Raw genomic sequence first — 17,078 nt, forward strand, 5'->3', positions numbered from 1 at the left:
GTTCCTTCTGCCCTAAAGATTGGACGCCGGGCACGCGCACCTGGCGTCTTGACGAATTCCTGCTTACGGACCCGGGGGTGCTGGCCGAGGTAGTCTCCGACATCACGGAGTTTCACCGCTTCAATGACACTCCGGGCATCGACCCGCAGCTCCTTTGGGTTACCCATAAGGCCTTTGTTCGTGGCTCGTTCCTCCGAATTGCGGCTAGAAAGAAGAAGTTGCGGCGCCAAGCCATAGACTCCCTCACCGCTAAACTCTCCTCACTAGAACAGGTCCACAAGCGGACGCTAGACCCCAGTGTTCTTCGGGAAATTGTCCAACTGCGAGGTGAGCTGAATGTCCTTTTCAGCAATGACGTTCTGCACTCCTTGAACCATACCAGGCAAAAATTCTTCGAGTCCGCTAATAAGCCCGATGCCATGTTGGCGCGCCGGTTACGTGCCCAAAGGAAATCGCAGAACATCCGTAAGATCATTGACTCTAGCAACACTCATTGGGTGTCACCTACAGACATTGCTCAACAATTTGCTCTTTTTTACGGGACTCTGTATGACGGCGACAAGGCCCCCAGAAACCGCTCCGGGAGCACTTATATTCGCCGATTCCTTGACTCACTGCCCGCCACAAAACTCTCTGACCAGCAAGTTGACTGTTTGAATCAAGAGATCTCGGAAGATGAGCTACTCGCTGCCATCTCCAGTGTCAAGCCGGCCAAGGCGCCAGGGCCGGATGGACTCCCGGGCTCCTACTATAAGAAGTTTAAAGATCAACTTCTGCCGCAGTTGTTACGACTCTTCAATTCCTACCTGGGGGGCTCTGTTCCCAGGCCTGAACTGTTGCAAGCTAAAATTATTGTTATTCACAAAGATGGCAAAGACCCCTCTAGCTGCGGTAGTTACAGGCCCATCTCGCTTATTAACGCAGATATAAAGCTGTACGCTAAGGTTCTGGCCACTCGCCTGGGCAAAGTCATCGCCTCCATCGTCCACCCTGACCAAGTCGGCTTTATTCCACACCGAGAAGCACCTGATAATATCCGGCGCACGGTCGACCTGATTGAAATGGCAACGCTCACCCACCAACCGGCCATGCTGCTGGCTCTCGACGCCGAAAAGGCGTTCGACAGAATAGACTGGGCTTACATGTGGGAGACTCTGAGCTGGTTCGGCTTCCGTGGTAATATTTTACAAGGTATCCGTGCTCTCTATGATGGTCCGACGGCCTCGGTTGCACTGATGGGCTGTGAATCTCGAACTTTCGACATACTCAATGGCACGAGACAAGGGTGCCCGCTTTCCCCCCTCTTATTCGCCCTTTGCTTGGAGCCCCTGGCGGTAGCTATTCGCCAGCACCCCGATATCACCGGTGTTGAGGTTCATGGTCAGCACTATAAACTAGGTCTCTTCGCGGACGATATCCTCCTGACCCTATCTCGTCCGCTTGTCTCTCTGCCGAACCTGTACTCGATCTTGCACGAGTTCTCTCAGATTTCGGGTTACAAGATCAACGCCGCAAAATGTGAGGCCTTAAACATCAGTTTGGCTGCTGAGACGCAACGGACTATTGCCGCGTCCTTCCCGTTCCAATGGAAACCGTCGTCGCTTAAATATTTGGGCATTAACCCTACCAACAGCCCCCAGACGCTTTACGCTGCGAATTATGCTCCGCTCTTGTCGCTGCTACGCCGGGACCTTCGGCAGTGGTCGCGGTACCACATATCCTGGCTGGGCCGGATCTACGCGGTCAAAATGAATGCGCTGCCACGTCTGTTGTACTTGTTTCGCGCCCTGCCGATTGCTGTCAACACCGGCGACATTGACTCGTCCCAATCGTGCATCTTCCAGTACATTTGGAATGGCAAGCGGGCCAGGATCAATCGGCACACGATGTACCTACCTAAGGAGCGGGGCGGTCTGGCGGTCCCATGCCTTCACCTTTATTATCTGTCCGCCAGACTTTCGCAGCTGGAATCTTGGTCTTTTCCGGCTGGCACGCTGCCCTGGATTGACATCGAACGCGCCTGCCTACCTGACCGTCAGCTCCAGTTATGCCTGTGGCTTGGCCATGGTCGGTTGCCGGGCTCTCCGCTTCTTTCTACTATGCAGGCGTCCTACTCTCTCTGGAAGAAAGCTAGATTTAAATACCAGCTACGGGGCCGTGTGTCCCAACTGACCCCACTGTTCTTTAACCCCCTCTTCCCGGAGGGCGTGGATACGCAGCGATTTCAATGGTGGATTGAGGCAGGCCTGTGTAGGTTGGGTGTCTTGGTGCGCAGGGGGCGAATACTTTCGTTTGAGGAGCTGCTCGACCACAACCGCATCCCCCAAGCCGAGAGGTTTCGATACCTACAAATTAGACATTTTGTGCTCACTCTCCTACGTGAAGCCGGGGTCTCCGAGCTGACCCCCTTTGAACAAAGATTTCTCACCCGCCGCAGACTACGAGGCTCTATCTCCTTTCTTTACTCCTACCTCCTGACCAAGACATACGTCCATCCCCCGTCGTATCGGGCGCGCTGGCATGAGGCTCTGCACCAAACCTTTGAGGACGATGATTGGTGTAGAGCGGCGACTAACACACATCGCATTACTGTTAACACAGTTATCCGAGAGCGGTCCTATAAGGTTATTGCTCACTGCATGGATGCGTAGGCGTTTGCGAGCATGTTTGTGTAAGTGGGGTGAGATGGAGTATGTGTTAGTGAGTATGAGTAAGTGTTTGTAATTTATGTAAGTGTGTTTACATTTTTTGTATGTTGGAAGGGGGCAAGGGTCAAAGAAGGCACAGAGAAGTTGTTTGGGGGCAATGATGGCACTGAGTAGCTGTTGAAGTAGGGGGGGCCCAGGGACAATTTTCGCATCTGTAAACCATGTAACCTTTCTATGTACAATGTATATTGTGCATTATATCAACATATTATTATTCAGTAAGCCATATATTCACAAGCCAAAAGTGACTCCTCTTAAATATAATTTAGCCAAAAATGGTTATAAAAAATATAGTTTGCACTAATATTTATTATAGTTAACCTTATTCCATATATCTGGAGCCATTCATTTGAATTAACAAAATCCCATCCTTTTTTCCTTTCTAATGGGAAGAAAGGAGTTGTTTACTGAGCACAACTAAGGCACGGATTTCCCATGAAGACAGACACTGGCTGTGTACACGACAATGCAAGCGTAATACTATGTGTTCTGTGATAGTGGCGCCATACAATTAAAGTTACAACTCCCTGGTGGTTAATGTTATTTTAAAAATGGGTAACTCCCGGCACTGCCCAGGCAGGGGGGAACACAATTTCACCGTAACATTGAAACGCTGGATGCCGGCCTCTACAACTTATCAACTTCAGCTGCAGAGTTTATAAGAAGCGGCTTTGTGTAGCCACCCAGGACATATCTATGACCTTATTAAAGGAAGGAGACTCTTTTTTGCAACAGTAATTCTACTGATTTTACAGTCGGTTGAACAGCAATAGATGAAGCTGTTGAAAGTCTTCCGCACAAAGAAAATCAGCCCGATCCTGTTTTGATTGCCGTAAACCACATTTAGATAGTCCGGGGAAAAGAAACTATTACAAGAAGCTCTAGAATAGGGTACACGATCTCCATCACCTGCTTTTAAGCACAGGTGCTGACCCTACCGCCTATTGCGGGCTTCCTGTTATAGTATAGGCCAAGACAGTCTTTTGTGTGGCGCATACAATACTTTTCCAATGACTGCCATGCATGGCTTCAGCAAACGTGGCAAATGAATAAAGCAGAGGATAAGGGCCAACTCAAGGTCAGAATGGGTTAAATTTAGTTAACATCAGACGTTGTAGCTTTTAACGAGTAACAAGAGAGCCGTCTCTAAAAGATGCCATTTGTTTCTTCTTTGTCGGCTATTATGGTTTTCTCGTTCTATTGATGGTGGCAGTTTTAACAACGTTTTTATACGTTGGGGTCCTTTTCCCTTTTCAGCCTAAAGAAAAGTGATTTTAAAAAGACATGCAGGTGGGAAGATACATGATTTTTAAATTGAAAGTTGAGAATTGGCCTTCTGCCAAGATAGATAAAAATAAATTGTTGGGGTTACTGCACTGCAATCCCCCAACGCCACCGACTGATAGATAAATGCATTCAGGATCTAAGTGGATCCTTTGTGTTGCTTTACGTTAGGCAAATGTATTTCCATTTTGGCAGCCTACGCCACAAAACCCTACGTTCTAATCACACACGCTACATAGTAATAATTGTACTCACCTATGTACCAGTTTTACTCTTTATTTACTAAATGATGATGGTAAATAATAACTAAATATAATAAAAGATTTATGCCTAATAGAATTTAAGAAACAAAGATATATTGTACAGGACTCTGAGATATGATGACGGTGTATAAAATAATACATAATAATAAATAATATGTAATAATAACTGTACAGCACTGTGAGATATGATGACGGTGTATAAAATAATACATAATAAATAATATGTAATAATAACTGTACAGCACTGTGAGATATGATGACGGTGTATAAAATAATACATAATAATAAATAATATGTAATAATAATTGTACAGCACTGTGAGATATGATGACTGTATAAAAAAATACATAATAATAAATATGTAATAACTGTACAGCACTGTGAGATATGATGACGCTGTTTAAAATAATACATAATAATAAATAATGTATAATAATTGTACAGTACTGTGAGATATGATGACGGTGTATAAAATAATACAGAATAATAAATAATATGTAATAATAACTGTACAGCACTGTGAGATATGATGACGGTGTATAAAATAATACATAATAAATAATATGTAATAATAACTGTACAGCACTGTGAGATATGATGACGGTGTATAAAATAATACATAATAATAAATAATATGTAATAATAATTGTACAGCACTGTGAGATATGATGACTGTATAAAATAATACATAATAATAAATATGTAATAACTGTACAGCACTGTGAGATATGATGACTGTATAAAATAATACATAATAATAAATATGTAATAATAACTGTACAGCACAGTGAGATATGATGACGGTGTATAAAATAATACATAATAATAATATATATTACTAATTGTACAGCACTGTGAGATATGAAGACAGTATATAAAATAATACATAATAAATAATATGTAATAATAATTGTACAACACTGTGAGATATGACGGTGTAAAAAATAATACAAAATAATAAATAATATATAATAATTGTACAACGCTGTGAGATATGATGACGGTGTATAAAATAATACATAATAATAAATAATATATAATAATTGTACAGCACTGTTAGATATGATGATGGTGTATAAAATAATACATAATAATAAATATGTAATAATAATTGTACAGCACTGTGAGATATGATGATGGTGTATAAAATAATACATAATAATAAATATGTAATAATAATTGTACAGCACTGTGAGATATGATGACGCTGAATAAAATGATACATAATAATAAATATAATAATGATAATAATTAATAATCTGTTATATGTAAATATATTTGGCCCTTTAAATGTATTTCCTTTGTTTTTAGTCTTCATTATTCACATATTAATTTTGTATGGCTTTTGCTGGTGTTATGCGTGTCAGTAATTAGATACATTTACTAATGATGTCCAGAAGGGAAAACACAGACTGGTCATTTAGGGGTTGAATTTCATTTTAATAAATGCTTGTGCATGTTTCCTATGCAGATGGCCTTAATCTGACAGACGGCGTAGATCCACTTTATGTTTGAAGTGCCAGGGAAGTGGTTCTGTGTAAACCCTTCATGGAACTGATTAGAAAAAAAATAGACCCGTGTGTTCCTGAATTATTCATTTTCAGTAACTGAGAAAAAGCTTGAAATCCTTACATGAATGCTAAATATATTAGGAATATTAAAGGGACGCTGGCCTCTAGCCATCATATTAACATTAGTTTACACGGTGTTCCTACACAGAGGAGGTGGGGAGCTGCAGCTTCTACCTAAGGTAAGTATTTTTTTTTTATTAAATGCATTTCAAAAAATTGTAAGCATTTAATGTATTTTATTTTACATAAGTTCACAGTATCTCAGTGGATTTCTCGAACAAAATATGTTATTTTGAACATTCCCTGGATATAGCCAAGTCCATTACCCATTGATTTACTGGGCCCATGTCTCATTTGAGGCAATGTGGTGGCCCCAAACTTTAAATTAAGCCAAGAAATATATGTATATATATATATATATATATATGTATATATATTTTAAAACACACGCCTACGCAGCTGTTTTCACAACATCTTCAAAAGTTGTAAAAAAAAAAGTGGTTCTGCCACGGTACAGATCTCTGGTCGGACCTCACCTAGAATATTGGGTGCAGCGCTGGAGACCCCCATCTTCAGTGGGACATTGACGTTCTGAAAGAGTTCAGAGGAGGGCTACAAAAATGGTGAATGGTTTGCGGGATAAAAATTATTAGCAAAGACTAAGAGAACTCAATATGTATGGCTTGGAGGAAAGAAGAGAAAGAGGAGATGTGATGGAAACATTTAAATACTTACAGGGATTTGACTCCAATATCTCCTTTCCTTCTACCCATTGTCTACCTTTGTTGGCTCAGAAGAGGGGTTTCCTGGTGGGAAGCAAATATTAGTTACCTCTGAATAGGAATAATGATATGATCACGTTTGTAGTAGCTACAGACCATCATGAACCTGCGCAACATGAGAACTTTAGTTTGCAATAGCTGGGTAGTAAAGATTAGCCCAACTACCCAGTGTAGATCACAAGAGCGGGGTCCTCTTCTCCTTTTGTACCAGTTTGTTTTTGTGCGTGATTTGTGTGTGTTTTTGTGTGTGACTCTGCTGGCGCTTTATAAATAAATGTAACCACAACCCCAGTCTATAATCCCCATGAAGTCCAGCCAGAAATATAGCGGCAGAATATAATTGTAGAAGCATTCACCAAATGTTAGTGTTTGTACTGAAGACTTTGTACCCCCCGCCATGCCCAATTTACAGTTACAGCTACTATTCCTACTATTGCTGGCTCAACATCATGGGAGTTGCAGTCAGGAAAAAATAATGTTGTGTAATGTAGCATTCTAAAGTATTACAAAAAGGAGAGTAGTAAATAAAGGAAAATAAAGGCTTGGAACCAAAATAGGATACTTAACATACCAGATTGGCTGAGAGTCATGGAAGCTGGAGTATTAACTAACCCTAGCAATACATTTTTGAAATAAAACTACCTTGCGCCTGCAGCCAGCAAACTGTGTCTTTGAAGAAGCAGTTACAGTACCAGGGTGCAGGGTAGCAGACCAGCTAGAGGGAGAGGAGGAGAGCACTGCTCTGACAGCAGAGGGGTGTACAGAATTAAAAGTTTTTTTGACGACTACCCGATATTTTTTCTGCCTCTGTGTATAGTTAAGCGACTCTAACCAGCCCACTGTATCTCCCCTTCTGCAGGTTGCTCCAGTGGGCCTCTTTGAATTTACACAGGGGGCGCAACTGCCCCCTCTTATCCCCCCTCCGGATGCCCATGCTTACACCTAATTTCTGTAATATTCAGCAGATTATTGATAGAGGGCCTTATTCCATAAACACTGTGCTTGCGTTATATTTGTGGTGAACTGACAGTAATGGTAAATATAGAGGTCCCCCCCCCCCAGGATACCTGAAAAAAATGGTTTTCCAGTACAACATAATCAAATCCGGAGCTTGAACTCTGAATCATCGCAATGTCACGTCCGGGTTCCCCACAATGTCATTTTTGGGTCAACATCTAAACAAGCAGACTGCAGCGATGTTGTGGAAGAGAGAGGTGTTGGTTATAAAGCTAATGCCCCCTCCGCAACTACAGGCTAATTAAATTAGCCTTAAAATTTGTCACAGTGTTCAATATACTCTTGCCTCTTATCTCCATGCTTCTGTGTCTGTGTCTTTATTTTAATATAATTGAATGACCATATTGACATTGCAGCTGTCAAGGAAAGTCCGTGGGAGTTCTTCAATGTCATCTCACCAATTTAACTATGCCTTAAATTTCACCTTTGAATCCTAGGCGTTGGGGGGGGGGAGCTAATGATCTACAGCAGACTGCTCTACACCAATAAGAGGCAAATGTGTGGGCATCTTCTTTTTCAGCCATCCTAACTACAGTATAAGTGTGTTTGAGAATGGATATGTAAGTGTGTGTGAGCATGGATTTGTAAGTGTGTCTGAGCATGGATATATAAGTGTGTGTGAGCATGGATATGTAAGTGTGTGTGAGCATGGATATGTAAGTGTGTGTGAGCATGGATATGTAAGTGTGTGTGAGCATGGATATGTAAGTGTGTGTGAACATGGATTTGTAAGTGTGTGTGAGCATGGATATATAAGTGTGTGTGAGCATGGATATGTAAGTGTGTGTGAGCATGGATATGTAAGTGTGTGTGAACATGGATATGTAAGTGTGTGTGAGCATGGATGTGTAAGTGGTATGAGATGGAGTGTGTGTTAGTATGAGTGGTGTGAGAATGAGTGTGTGTGTTAGTAAGTATAAGTGTGTGTTTTAGAATGTGTAAATTGGTGTTTGTTTATATATGTATGCCAGAGTGTATGTTGTGCCGGGGAATGCTCAAACAAGCCATTTGCCGTATGGACATATGAAGTTCTTAATGATAGAATTCTGCAGAGGGCAGTAACCACTAACAAGACTTTTCCCAGACTTCAATCAATAGATACAGCCAGAATTCACTTACATCCTTAAGAACTATTTCTTACTCTAAAGACCAGAGCGTTCTGCCACTACATGTTTGTTCATAATTTTCCTCTTTCTAATTCAAATGAAATATGTTTTTAGAACAAGTAAGGTACCTCTGCACCAGGATTAAGCATCCTGCAGCCCCTATGGCCACATGTTTATTGAATGATGTTTATGGGCCTGTATTTTCAGGACGCCATAGAACATCCTGATGCAAGAGGTTAAGCAGAGATGGATAAGATAAGGGGCAAATAAATGTCTGTTAACCCCTTATCCACAAGTTGCCTCTGTGTATAGACAGACTGCAGGACTGGGAAAATGCCAAGTTATTTTTTTTTCGCAGTTTACACAGATTTTTAGAAGACATCCATGTGCCTCAAACCCTTCGCCAGACTTCTGATTTACTTCACTGCCCTCTGTATCATAATCCAGAAAGCATTTCGACATCGAACAGTCTCTTCACTGCACGGCGGTTCATCTTTACCCCCCCCAGCTCTCTTGAGGACTAAAAAAATCCGAAACCCGCTTCCTAATTGACCAATTAGCGCTAATGCTGCATAGTGTTGACTGTTTCGTTACAGCATATTGTGTACAGAACTAATTGTGGTGAAAGCAAATGAACGGGCATGAGACAAACAAGCTACTAGAAAATAATTATCTGGAGTGTCTCTTTCTAGTGCCTGTACTGTCTGTTTTATTTTAGTCAATAGCCTCTGGTGCATGAAGAAAAAGTGGTATTTGTCATTTTCATAGAAACTTGATAATGACATTAATTTATCTTAATGGTCCGATCTATTGTTATAAATAGTAAAATTAGCTCAAATTGTCTTGCTTTTGCTGGTTTTAGATGGCTCCAAAGGGCCCCACATCAGCAGATGAGTAGATAATTTGGTGTGCTTGACAGATTTCCAATAATTTGTTATGTGGAACATGAGTAATGCGAGTACCATTAATGTTCATTTTCCTCTAAATTCATTACTGCCCTTTTCCCTTTTATCTTTTTTAATGCCGAGGCCATTTTTCTATGTTTCAAGTGGAACCACAAAGCCTATTCATATATTCAGCCGGCTATTAACATTCTGCACATAGTGAACTTTTTGTAGAAAAACAACTCTTTATGGTATGATTAGGTTGGTGGCTGTTTATTACGGAGAGTGGATGAGACGGTTTTGCTTACAGGTATTACAGCATTTAGTTTAGCATTAAATAGGCAGACGCAACTTAAACTGAATTTAAATGTTTTCACCGCAGGGAAGCTAATCACTTCCTATTCAAAATAATTCAATTCAGTATTGTGCTCCCCAAAAATAAATCTTCAGGATTTTCAGATTTGGCAGAAGATGCCCATCAGAAAATCCTGCCTAGTTAGGACAGTGACGTTCTTGGCGACCCACAAAAAACATTATTTAGTAGACCTGCCCATTCTAAACCCAAACTTTCCACTAAGCTTCACACATCTCCTTCTCCCGTCTCTTGTATCCTTACTTTGAAGTGGAACATTAGGATTGTGTAGCATGTTCAAGGAACTCAGGGAAGAGAAATAACGACTAACGAGGCTTGGTTGTAAGATTCAAGTGGCATGGTCCTGTTCGCAATGCCGGGGTACACAGATATTTTGACAGCTTTGTGTCAGTCTTGAAAAGTCTCCCTTTTTTTCTACCCTCAGATGACGGCCCCATAAATAAAACCCGGAGCAGCAGCCTAATTAGTTATATCATATCGCCACACATAGATGAAGATACTACTAGAACTAGAAGTGGATCCTGGTTACTTCCCAGGTTTGCGGTTGGAGCGCCCCCTCTATTAAGAGGGTTGGAAACATATGTAATATTTTTTCAGTGGGGGCAGTAAAGGAAAGAAAATGTTTTTTTTTATTTAGCCAGTTGAATTTATAAACCTGTTTTCTTGTATTTCTATACACTTTATTGTAAACTTTAGGGCAACAGAACACAGAGATACACTCATACACTTCTTGAAAAGAGGGACATCAGAGGAGGAAAGATGAGCATTGGGAGATGTTAGTGCGGGTTCCACCTTCCCTCCTTTTTTTAGCGCACCCCCCCCCCGAGACTGGAAGTGGCTGGACCTCATCCAGGAAAGTGGTGCGAAGCGTGAGATACAAAGAAAAGTGGAGCAAGTAAAAAAAGAATATGGTTTGTTATTCAGGGATGCTCCTAGGAAGGTGCACCTGGTGTGCAATGGGGCACCTGAGTGTGATGCACCTGCCTCAGCGGGGTAATTACCACCAGTCTTAACTATACTCAGTGCATCTAAAAACATGCTTCTTTGCCCCGTGTCATACTGCCCCTGTCTCCGGCACGCAGCAGCAGGGTAAGAGCAGCTCAGGCAGCAACAGTGACGAAGAGGAGGACTTGGGGTGTCAAGGGTTTCTATTAAGATTTAATTCTGCTATATGAAAAGAGCAAGAGTAGGGCAAACATAGGGACAGAGATGAGCCTAGGGCCACATGTGTCTGGGCGCAGTATTTTGTTAACCCATGCATCTATTTGACACACCGAATAATCTGTTTCCATGATTTATTTTTATATGATTTCACACTTCACTATTTCTAGTAAGCTCCTGTCGTTTCCACGTGAAAATAAGATTGAGTGTTTTAATAAAATATTTTTATTATGCCAAGGTGCACTTTAGGCATAAGTCTAAATTTTTGGTTGCTTTTTTTTCTGTCGTTTTCCTGTTGGATAGAACGGCTCTGGACGATATATGAATGGGACACAATAACCCCACATTATTTGGACGGACTCCCTGTCCTAACCAGTTGCCAGCCAGCCTCTATATCTTATATCTCGTCCTTCTCTCTGTTACACACAAATCCTGTTTAATAAACTCGTTTTAAATCTATACACAAATGTCTTTATCGTTATATGAAAAAAAGAAAAAAGAAAAAAGAGGCATAGCATTAGGAACATTATTTTTCTATTTCAAACAGAGATTATCTTTCAAACTGCTCTAAAAAGCTGTATTGCACTAAAGTATCCTGTTTTGTTCAATTAACTGCACTCTGAGTCAACTAGGCTACATCTGTTATTAATTTCAGTGGGAAAATGAAATGCAGTTCATCATCTGTAATTGCTGGGTGACTACCTGAAGAAACAGTAAAAGCTTTTAATCTAACATATTCTCTGATAGATTTGATCAGAATACATTTAATTTCTTATGAAGGTAACCAATCACCAAAATATATAAACTATATAAAGACATATCAGTGAACACAATCTCTGATTACTTTAAAGAATGAAACATATACATAATATAATACGGCGCATTGTTATTTCACTGGTAGGGAAGGTATATGGATCAGATACTAATGGTGCATAGATAAAGTATTACATATTATGGATTTTTTATAATATTTTATTTATTGTGAATTAAAAATAAAACCCCCAGATATAGGAATTTCATTTTTATATCCTGAATTATAGCATATATTTTATTATTTTGCCTTTTTATATTCTCCTCTAACTGAAACTGAAAAACCTATTTGGCCTATCAACTATTAGTACTAAATCTTCACAGCAGGAAAAATGTTAGTAGATAGTACTAAAAAACTAAAAACGAATTCATGGAGCGTATAGCGGGGAGAAGAAAGAAAGAAGACAGAAGCACAGGAAGAGGCACGGCAGGAAGCAGAACTGAAGAAAGGGAGACCGGACACAGAATCGGTTAGTGGACATGCTAGGGAGACCCTGACAGAGAGCTTGAGAGAGAGAGTGAGAGTGAAAAAAAACAACAAAAACTCAGAGCTTTCTGATTTGCTTTTGTTGGTTCCGTTGGGGATCCCTTATTTTCGGACATTTGTAGGAAATGTGCCTATTTTTTGCCCAATTCGGTGAAAATTAAAATATGTATGAATCGGAATGCACAAGTCTACTAGTGAAATTAAACTGTAGATGGTGCCTCTGAAGAAGACTAAAGTGGCAGCAAACAGCTGTCAGAATCCAGGTGCACCGACTCCTGCCTGCCCCACACAGGGTTCTGAACCCGAACCTGAACGCTGAACGCAGGGACTCCTACCAGACCCGGTACCTGAAGTCGTGACAGTGCCACTTTGTAGCCGGTAGTATTTCGCCTACATTGTGGTAGCCAATTGGCTAGGAAATATACATGAGAAACAATATTTGAAATTTTAAATATTCCCAACCCATTATCTTTTATAAAAGCTGACATCGGGGGAAAAATGGGCGGGGAGCGGGGTGTGTCAAGAACAGGAGATTGCTGGTCAAACCCAGAGAGCTTAATTATGCTTTGGCCAATTCATATAACCAAAACCTCTCATTTATATTATGTTTATATATTTGTTGCCAACTTTATTAGGGTGAGAAGTGCAGACAGTTTTTGTTTTTTGTATACAAACCCAGAGAGTTCCCAGGTCTGGTCATAGAATGCTGTGCTCGGCCTCATGTGTACAGAAATGAGCAAGAGGCAGTCTGGGTGAGCACACATAGCACCTAGACAGCAATATTGGGAAGCGGCATTGACAGCGTGCATGTATGTACAAGATTTTATATATAAATTTGATAGTGACTTTGCTAGCACAATGTATAAATAATGTGTTATGCTTACCTGCCATGGACTACAGATTTCTGGATGACAGGTCCACCCTAAAACATCAGAAACCTCAAGGTACCGGTCCCTAGACGGTTATTGCTTTGTCATCCTATGTTAAATAAGTACTTATGTTAGAGTTCCTGACTGTTCAGTGGAGTTAAGGGTTAAGTGAAAAGTGACAACTGAAGGAAGGCACATTCCTCAAGCTATCCTCACCCCACATGCCATTAAGGTGGGATGTGTGGGGTTAAAATCATCTAAATGCCCTTTGGGGAGACATCATAAAGATCTCCCCTCAAGGGGTGGTTAATTTTAACCCCCATCCTACCAGGAACAGAATAAGGTGCTTGGGGTCTATGCCTCCTTTAGGTTGCCTAAGGGGAGGGGGCCTTGGTTAATATTAAAAGGGGCTCCATTTTCTTTAAATGTGATTATTTTCATTTTCTTTACTGTGGTGGAAGTTGGGAGAAACTCACAAGTCACCTTGCAACCCTCTGCGTTTAAAGTCACAGAAAACACGCAAATTAGTGAATTTGCTTAGCCATCTTTTTTTTTCTCAACTTGTGTACACTTTCATCTCCTGCATGCCAGCGTATCCAAGTTGTTTTTTAATAATAATTTACAAGTGCTAATGTAGGCCGGCTATAGTAAGTTTTCGAGTTGGACTTTAGTTTTGCACTTTACCGAACGGACCGCTGTGGGATGCTGCACCTGGGGTTGTGGCCATGTTTCTGCAAGTGTTTGTTTTAGTACAATGAGAGGAGAGGCAAAAGAAAAGCAAAGGGAAAATGAGAGAAGAAAAGTAAAAAAAAAAAAACAGAAGAGAAAATAGACAAAAGAGAGACGGGACAGAAGAGAGAAAGTAGATCACAAAAAATGAGTCAACGGTGAGAAAAGAAAGAAATTAGATTGGAAGAGAGTTGGAAGTAAAGAGCAAAAGGATAGGACATAAGGAAAGAAAAGGGAGAGGAAAGTATTTTACGTGCAGACATTTCTGCCCCCAGCAGCTGCACCAGAAAAATAGAAATATATCTATTATTTATTTATTATCCAGAAAATGCCAGCCATCATCTTCTTTCCGTAGGCACTGCATTGACTGGACTGTGGACCATCTTCTCCAGCGCATGCACACATCATTCACCATTACCCTCCTCTCACATGAATGCATTGAGCATCAGTGGGGATATTGCCCTCTTAACTATACCTGGACATTACACATGGGGACTACAGCGTACGGCCTTATAATACGGTATGTTAAATAATATTTTGCCCATGCTTGTTTTATTGCCAAATATCTTCAGGATATCTTATCACTTTACCCAGTACCCTGACACAATGTAATTGGTAAATGGCAACTGTCCTCTTTACAGCATTTAGCATAAGATGGACGTTTACTTTCAAATAAAAAAATGGGCTATGATTCTCAGCTACTCCTAAGTAACTGCGTTAACCCTATAAGATCTGCGCCTAGACCGCAGTATTCCTCATTTTATATCCTACCGAGGATATGATGTCATATTCCGCTGCTCAGTAAAAGGAATAGACTCGCCCTCGAGGTAAGTCTGGAAGGTGGCTGTAGATGCTGCCCTGGGACAACGGCCTTGCAGATACATTCTTGAGAACAGGACTGTAAATTGGACATATACTGTCAAGTCCATAAATGTTTAGATGGTGATTTGGATACCACAATTTTCCTGATTATAGCTTAGTACAACATTGCAATGTATTTGAAATGAAAAATCCAGCTTTAATTTAAGTGTATTTACACCCAAATTGAGTTAATAGTTTAGGAATTACTGCACTTCTTATATGTAGTCCTCTCCTTCAAGGGACCAAAAGTAATTGTACAATTGGCTGCCAGTGTGTTTCATGGCTAAGTGTGGGCTTTACCCTCATTATTGTATTTACACAGTAGTTAATGGAGTTGGTTCCAAATGTGGGATTCAGGGGTGCAAACCACTGGTAAGTCCCAAGAATAGGAAGGTAACAGACTTTGCTACAAAACTGCTTGCCCAGTCCTGAAACAATATTCTTTGGAACAGCTCATGAGCTGAAACATGGTGGAGACAGTGTTATGGCTGCTCAGTTGAGATTCAGGACGGAGATTCGCAGTACACATGGATAATAACCCAAAACATACTGTGAAAGCAACCTTTTCAAGGCAAAGAAGTGAAATATTATTTAATGGCTGAGTCGTCTGAATTCAACTCAAATAGAATATGCATTTCACCTGCTGAAGACAAAACTGAAGGCAGAAACAAACAAGCAGCAACCTAAGATAGTTGCATTAAAGGCCTGGCAAAGCATCACTAAAAGGGAAACCCAAAATTTGGTGGTGTCCATGGGTTCCAGACATGAGGCTGTCATTCACTGCAAAGGATTTACAACTAAGCATTAAGAAGTAGCATTTGTTAAGGATTGTGTTAGTTTGTGTGACAACTATTTAGGAAAGATGCTTTAATTCTTAATTCATTGAATTAAAGATGAAAGTCTGCATGTCAATCCATTGTGGTGGTGTAGAGCCAAAATAAGTGTCACTGTCCAAATATTTATGGACCTGACTGTATATTGCTTTTTAAAATCTGTTACATAGGGCATTAAGTAAAGTGAACAGTAAAATGTTGTATCCAGGAAAGTGACAGATCTTCTTGAGAAAAGGGAAGGAAATCCTCCTCAGCTGTGCCCTGAGAATGTCCAATTATCTGCCTCTTCTGATGCTTTTTGTTAATACCTCTGTTCTTTGGTTTGTTATAATGCCTAGCTTAAATTATTACTTGGCGTTTTAACACCTTCCTATTGTTCTGTACTACCGTATTTGCTGGATTATAAGACATTTTTTTTAGATCTTATATTCGAGGTCGTCTTATAATTAGACCTCAAACAGAGGTCTGACTACAAGACTAAAATCCAGATCCCCCGCAGCGCTGCAGGGAACCTGAATCCTCCTCTCTGGCAGCCGGTGGACGTCTGCACGATGCATGCAGACAACCTACACTTCTGCTGGGGCTTCCATGACGGAGCGCCGGCGTGACATAACCTTGCGTTGCTCCACCATAGAAGCCCCGGCAGATGTACCAGCCAACAGTAGTGGAAGGTGTCTACACGCATCCCGCAGACGTCCACCGGGGGGGGGGGGTATAAGGCATAGCAGGGGGATAGATTGCCAAATAGGGGGAAAGTGGCATATTAGGGAGGCAGAGTGGCATATAGGCTGGTATAAGGCATATCCGGGGGGCAGAGTAACAAGCCATGGGACAGATGTGCATAACTGGGGGGCAGGTTGGCAAATCAAAGGAATTAAAAACAGAAAAATGCATTTTTCTCAATCATAGTTTACATGATTTAATATTTACTAATAAAACTTTTTTCTTATAGGGTGGTCCTATATTCAGGCTTTTTCTTTTTTTAAATTAATATTATAATCAGGGTCGTCTTATAATCAAGTAAATACGGTATATAAAGACTGGGCTTTGTAACTTATAAGTCAGTACTTGTTTAGCCACACTTCATATGACTAGTTGTCTACTTTATTGGGTGGGAAAAGCTGATATCAAGTCTGCAAAGGTGCTATATTACCTGTTTACTGAAGGACCACTTGTGGAAGATCTAATGTGTCATTATTTGCAAAATAGGGGTCTCCAACAAGTATTCTATTAGCTACACTTCAGCGGCAGCTTACCACCTGCCCCCGAGTAGAACTCACTACTACTACATGTCTGAAGAACATGATGGGCGGCTAAACAAATCTATTCTAATACAATAC

Source organism: Sceloporus occidentalis, unplaced genomic scaffold (genome assembly GCF_023333645.1).
Source record: "Sceloporus occidentalis isolate IW3139 unplaced genomic scaffold, rSceOcc1.0.p SCAF_49, whole genome shotgun sequence".
Classification (NCBI taxonomy): domain Eukaryota; kingdom Metazoa; phylum Chordata; class Lepidosauria; order Squamata; family Phrynosomatidae; genus Sceloporus; species Sceloporus occidentalis.